The sequence below is a fragment of the Bos grunniens genome, chromosome 12, assembly GCF_055505025.1.
Source record: "Bos grunniens cultivar Pamir isolate PY7600 chromosome 12, Bosgru_T2T1.0, whole genome shotgun sequence".
Classification (NCBI taxonomy): Eukaryota; Metazoa; Chordata; class Mammalia; order Artiodactyla; family Bovidae; genus Bos; species Bos grunniens.
The window spans coordinates 70,115,377-70,122,730 of NC_141176.1; the positions used below are offsets into that span (position 1 = coordinate 70,115,377).

Genomic DNA, 7,354 nt, shown 5'->3' on the forward strand with positions numbered 1-7,354 from the left:
TAGTTTTCTATATATAGGTCTTTAGTTTCTTTAGGTAGATATATTCTAAGAGTGCCTGATGAACTATGGAATGAGGTTCGTGACATTGTACAGGAAACAGGGATCAAGACCATCCCTATGGAAAAGAAATGCAAAAAAGGAAAATGGCTGCCTGAAGAGGCCTTACAAATAGCTGTGAAAAGAAGAGAAGCAAAAAGAAGGAGAAAATGAAAGATATAAGTATGTGAATGCAGAGTTCCAAAGAATAGCAAGAAGAGATAAGAAAGCCTTCTTCAGCGATCAATGCAAAGAAATAGAGAAAAACTACAGAATGGGAAAGATTAGAGATCTCTTTAAGAATATCAGAGATACCAAAGGAACATTTCATGCAAAGACGGGCTCGATAAAGGACAGAAATGGTATGGACCTAACAGAAGCAGAAGATATTAAGAAGAGATTGCAAGAATACACAGAAGAACTGTACAAAAAAGATCTTCACGACCCACATAATCACGGTGGTGTGATCACTGACCTAGAGCCAGACATCCTGGAATGTGAAGTCAAGTGGGCCTTAGAAAGCATCACTACGAACAAAGCTAGTGGAGGTGATGGAATTCCAGCTGAGTTATTCCAAATCCTGAAAGATGATGCTGTGAAAGTGCTGCACTCAATATGCCAGCAAATTTGGAAAACTCAGCAGTGGCCGCAGGAATGGAATGGAATGGAAACGGTCAGTTTTCATTCAAATCCCAAAGAAAGGCAATGCCAAAGAATGCTCAAACTACTGCACAATTGCACTTATCTCACACGCTAGTAAAGGAATGCTCAAAATTCTCCAAGACAGGCTTTAGCAATATGTGAACCGTGAACTTCCTGATGTTCAAGCTGGTTTTAGAAAAGGCAGAGGAACCAGAGATCAAATTGCCAACATCCGCTGGATCATGGAAAAAGCAAGAGAGTTCCAGAAAAACATCTATTTCTGCTTTATTTACTGTGCCAAAGCCTTTGACTGTGTGGGTCACAATAAACTGTGGAAAATTCTGAAAGAGATGGGAATACCAGACCACCTGATCTGCCTCTTGAGAAATTTGTATGCAGGTCAGGTAGCAACAGTGAGAACTGGACATGGAACAACAGACTTGTTCCAAATAGGAAAAGGATTGCGTCAAGGCTGTGTATTGTCACCCTGTTTGTTTAACTTATATGCAGAGTACATCATGAGAAACGTTGGACTGGAAGAAACACAAACTGGAATCAAGATTGCCAGGAGAAATCTCAATAACCTCAGATATGCAGATGACACCACCCTTATAGCAGAAAGAGAAGAGGAACTGAAAAGCCTCTTGATGAAAGTGAAAGAAGAGAGTGAAAATGTTGGCTTAAAGTTCGACATTCAGAAAACGAAGATCATGGCATCCGGTCCCATTACTTCACGGGAAATAGATGGGGAAACAGTGGAAACAGTGTCAGACTTTATTTTTTGAGGCTCCAAAATCACTGCAGATGGTGACTGCAGTCATAAAATTAAAAGACGCCTACTCCTTGGAAGGAAAGTTATGACCAACCTAGATAGCATATTCAAGAGCAGAGACATTACTTTGCCAACAAAGGTCCATCTAGTCAAGGCTATGGTTTTTCCTGTGGTCATGTATGGATGTGAGAGTTGGACTGTGAAGAAGGCTGAGCGCTGAAGAATTGATGCTTTTGAGCTGTGGTGTTGGAGAAGACTCTTGAGAGTCCCTTGGACTGCAAGGAAATCCACCCAGCCCATTCTGAAGGAGATCAGCTCTGGGATTTCTTTGGAAGGAATGATGCTGAAGCTGAAACTCCAGTACTTTGGCCACCTCATGCAAAGTGTTGACTCATTTGAAAAGACTCTGATGCTGGGAGGGATTGGAGGCAGGAGGAGAAGGGAATGACAGAGGATGAGATGACTGGATGGCATCACTGACTCGATGGACATGAGTCTGAGTGAACTGCGGGAGTTGGTGATGGACAGGGAGGCCTGGCGTGCTGGGATTCATGGGGTCGCAAAGAGTCAGACATGACTGAGTGACTGATCTGATCTGATTCCTAAGTATTTTATTCTTTTTTTGCAATGGTGAATGGAATTTTCCCCTTAATTTCTCTTTCTATTTTCTCATTATTAGTATATAGGAATGCAAGGGATTGATGTTTTGATTTTATGTCCTGAAACTTTACTATATTCATTGATTAGTTCTAGTAATTTTCTAATGGAGTGTTTACGGTTTTCTATGTAGAGGATCATGTCATCTGCAAACAGTGAGAGTTTTACTTCTTCTTTTCCAATTTGGATTCCTTTTATTTCCTTTTCTGCTCTGATTCCTGTGGCCCAAATCTCCAAAACTATGTTGAATAGTAATGGTGAAAGTGGGCACCCTTGTCTTGTTCCTGACTTTAGAGGAAATGCTTTCAATTTTTTACCATTGAGGATAATGTTTGCTTTGGGTTTGTCATATATAGCTTTTATTATGTTGAGGTATGTTTCTTCTATTCCTGCTTTCTGGAGAGTTTTTATCATAAATGGATGTTGAATTTTGTCAAAGGCTTTCTCTGCATCTATTGAGATAATCATTTGGTTTTTATTTTTCAAGTTTTTTAATGTGGTGTATTACATTGATTGATTTGGGGATATTGAAGAATCCTTGCATCCCTGGGATAAAGCCCACTTGGTCATGGTGTATGATCTTTTTAATGTGTTGTTGGGTTCTGATTGCTAGAATTTTGTTAAGGATTTTTGCATCTATGTTCATCAGTGATATTGGCCTGTAGTTTTCTTTTTTTGTGGCATCTTTGTCAGGTTTTGGTATTAGGGTGATGGTGGCCTCATAGAATGAGTTTGGAAGTTTACCTTCCTCTGCAATTTTCTGGAAGAGTTTGAGTAGGATAGGTGTTAGCTCTTCTCTAAATTTTTGGTAGAATTCAGCTGTGAAGCCATCTGGACCTGGGCTTTTGCTTGCTGGAAGATTTCTGATTACAGTTTCAATTTCCATGCTTGTGATGGGTCTGTTAAGATTTTCTATTTCTTCCTGGTCCAGTTTTGGAAAGTTGTACTTTTCTAAGAATTTGTCCATTTCTTCCACGTTGTCCATTTTATTGGCATATAATTGCTGATAGTAGTCTCTTATGATCCTTTGTATTTCTGTGTTGCCTGTTGTGATCTTTCCATTTTCATTTCTAATTTTATTGATTTGATTTTTCTCCCTTTGTTTCTTGATGAGTCTGGCTAATGGTTTGTCAATTTTATTTATCCTTTCAAAGAACCAGCTTTTGGCTTTGTTGATTTTTGCTATGGTCTCTTTTGCATTTATTTCTGCCCTAATTTTTAGGATTTCTTTCCTTCTACTAACCCTGGGGTTCTTCATTTCTTCCTTTCCTAGTTGCTTTATGTGTAGAGTTAGGATATTTATTTGACTTTTTTCTTATTTCTTGAGGTATGCCTGTATTGCTATGAACTTTCCTCTTAGGACTGATTTTACAGTGTTCCACAGGTTTTGGGTTGTTGTGTTTTCATTTTCATTTGTTTCTATGCATATTTTGATTTCTTTTTTGATTTCTTCTGTGATTTGTTGGTTATTCAACAGCGTGTTGTTCAGCCTCCATATGTTAGAATTTTTAATAGTTTTTCTCCTGTAATTGACATCTAATCTTTCTGCATTGTGGTCAGAAAAGATGCTTGGAATGATTTCAATTATTTTGAATTTATGAAGGCTAGATTTATGGCCCAGGATGTGATCTATCCTGGAGAATGTTCCGTGTGTGCTTGAGAAAAAGGTGAAATTCATTGTTTTGGGATGAAATGTCCTATAGATATCAATTTGGTCTAAATGGTCTATTGTATCATTTAACGTTTGTGTTTCCTTGTTAATTTTCTGTTTAATTGATCTATCCATAGGTGTGAGTGGGTTATTGAAGTCTCCCACTATTATTGTGTTATTGTTAATTTCTCCTTTCATGCTTGTTAGCATTTGTCTTACATATTGCGGTGCTCCTATGTTGGGTGTATATATATTTATAATTGTTATATCTTCTTCTTGGATTGATCCTTTGCTCATTATGTAGTGACCTTCTTTGTCTCTTTTCACAGCCTTTGTTTGAAAGTCTATTGTATCTGATATGAGTATTTCTACTCCTGCTTTGTTTTGGTCTCCATTTGCATGGAATATCTTTTTCCAGCCCTTCACTTTCAGTCTGTATGTATCCCTTGTTTTGAGGTGGGTCTCTTGTAGACAACATATGTAGGGGTCTTGTTTTTGTATCCATTCAGGCAGTCTTTGTCTTTTGGTTGGGGCATTCAACCCATTTACGTTTAAGGAAATTATTGATAAGTATGATCCCATTCCCATTTACTTTACTGTTTTGGGTTCGAGTTTATACACGCTTTTTGTGTTTCCTGTCTAGAGAATATCCTTTAGTATTTGTTGGAGAGCTGGTTTGGTGGTGCTGAATTCTCTCAGCTTTTGCTTGTCTGTAAAGCTTTTGATTTCTCCTTCATATTTGAATGAGATCCTTGCTGGGTACAATAATCTGGACTGTAGGTTATTTTCTTTCATAAAAATATGGAACGCTTCATGAATTTGCATATCATCCTTGCACAGGGGCCATGCTAATCTCTGTATCATTCCAATTTTAGTATATGTGCTGCTGAAGCGAGCACCCTGTGATTCTTCTTAAAGACGGAGCAATTTGGAAAGCCTCAGCTTAAACTGTCTGCAGATGATTAAGGACTTAAAAAAGCAAAGTTACAGATCTGATTACAGTGTTTTTTGACAAGGAAGTTTAACCAAGTTGTTGGGACATCCAGTATTTTAAGATAACAACTAGAATTATGACTGATACAATTATACCAGTACATATCCAAATTCCAGAAACTTTAACTTTTACCATGTCTATGTTAATAACATTCATTCATAAAGTATACTCTAAGTAGCTTTATCACTCACGTGATAATGCTCTCCAGTAATTTTATGTGCCAAATAATACTAGTTAAATATTTCTCTTAGATGCATCGGGGCTCTCTAAAGCATTTTAAAGCTGTCTGGAAGTCAAAACAACTTTAATGAAAATTGTATATTTGGAAAGTTTGTGAAAAAATTTCAAAACACTTGGTCAAATAAGGTCATAGATCACTGTGAAACATTACTTTTTTCTTAACCAAAGTGAGAAGACATCTCAAATGCAAATACAGATCACTTCAAGGCACAGAAGTTCACACAATCTGTTATCAAAGTCAGCATTCCAGGAGAACTTTGTCCTTCTAAAAGAAAGAGAAAACCAAATCTAGTCTTGTACCAGTTTGCTTTTAATAATAAAAGTCATTTACTTAATTAAATTCAGTATAAACTTAGCCCTTCTGTACCATGCACAAAGTTCTTTTTTCAGTGTTGCCTTTCTACAAACCTTTCATCATTTTCTGTATCTATGTTATTTTGTTCTTAAATTATCCCATGTTGAAACAATTGTGTAAACTTCCATCATTTAACTTGATTTAGCACAACTCTAAAATTTTACATTACCAAATATCTGTAGAGATCATTTATATCTAAAAGGCACAAAAAGAGAAATGCAAATTTCTCTTCTAACTCATTATACAAAACTCAATCATCTTGGCTATTTTCAGGAAATTTTTTTTCTCCAGTTCTCAAGTATCCATTTAAGTTTTAAAAACAGATAATAGTAATAGTAATGTATATCATTTGCTCACGTTCACACGGCTCACTTTAAGCAAAACCACAAAGAGGGAACAGGATGTGGACTCAGGCAGGAAGACAACACAGACAGTCACACACATATCCTCCAATATAAGCCAAATTGCAAAAGGCCCATTTTGATACAATAGCAGAGCCATTAGGGGTCATTGTTCTCCAGATCTTAGAGAGTATTGAGCATACACAGTGTTACAATAAAAATACAGTTTTCTTTCATTTACATGAACATAGCTGAAGATCTCCCAGTTTTGTAACATATACCCTAGCGGAACTGTAAGATGGAGCAGAGCTCTGATCATCCATTATTCATGGCTGGTGTCATCAAATATCAAGCAAACAATAATTCAAAATGTTCTCTCAGGATCACAGTTCCCTAGCCCCAAACAGGGAGATTCCAAAACCATGTCCCTTTAGTCAAAATGGGGAGAACCTCAACCAACATCCCATCAGAAATAAAACTGAATGAATGACCAAGGCTAGTCCAAAAGGGAAAATGCTAACCAGTGCTGCACCAGAGGCAAAGCCCAACTCAAAGCATCATCACACATGAGCTGCATTATTCACCAAAGACATCTCAGTTGGCCAGTGCAAGTACTGACGCACATACAAACAACAAACTTATGGTCCCACATACAAAGAATCAGCCCAGGTATAGCCCCCAAATTCCACCTCCATTTCCAGATGGAGGCCACAGGGTGATCTGGCTCCCAAAAGAGAATGGACACAGAGTGACTCACCCCAAAATGATACAAAAGTATATGAAATACGGTTGCACAGACAGAAATTCGGAGGAGGTATAAAAATATCCATACCCAGATAGAGGCCTCTAAACAGATTGGCCTGGGTCTATAAAGAGAACAGACCCAGAGTGGCTCACTTCCTGTAAGGGAAGCAGCCCAAATGGAGTAGAGAGAGTTCCCAGCCTGCACAGGCTGGAATGACTTACCTTCCAAGCAACACTGAATATGGGCTGCAGCTCTGGACATTTCTTTGCTCCAAACAGTCTTGTGCCATGAGGCAGTTGGTACATCTCAAGAGCAATGCCTCCCAGTTCCCTGGAGCAAATGAGCTCCAGCAGCCTCTGGGGACTCAGAGAAGGGGCTTTCTGTGGCTGGAGTTGACCTACTATGGGCACAGACTCTGGGCTGCCTTGCCAAAATTGTAACTGAAAGCAAGTTCATGTGCCTAATGTACAGTGAGGCCAAACAATAAGGAAATGTCAGAGTTTGGAGCAGAGCAAGGTTTATTGTAGGGCCATGCAAGGAAATGGGTAGCTCCTGCCTTCCAAACTCCAAAATCCCCAAAGGATTTGGGCAAGTATTTTTAAAGGCTAGGTAAGGGAGAAGGGTCACAGGGTATGTGATCAGCTCATGTACAATTCTCTTGATTGGTTGATGGTGAGGTAAAAGGACAGTGTCTCAGGGGTTAATATTATCAATCCTTAGGCTTCAAGGGACCTGGGAGCTATATGCTCACAGTCATCAACCAATTAACATCTTCCTTTAGATGGGGGTTTTCACATCTGTAAAACAACTCAGGAAATATGATTCAAATACTGTCATCTAGGTGCTTCAGAGAGGAGTTAAAACAGAGGATATGGGGAAGGGATCTGTCTTGGGAAGACCCCATAGGGTCCTGCTCAGTTA

The 7,354-nt window shown here is 38.6% G+C and overlaps 1 non-coding gene across 1 annotated transcript; it reads right to left on the reverse strand.

Moving 5' to 3' along the window:
- Positions 1–4,553: 4,553 nt before the first annotated feature.
- On the reverse strand, positions 4,554–4,657 carry LOC147361860 (U6 spliceosomal RNA). The gene has a single exon (XR_015138513.1). It is a non-coding gene; the product is annotated as a U6 spliceosomal RNA (small nuclear RNA).
- Between the last annotated feature and the right edge of the window lie 2,697 nt (positions 4,658–7,354).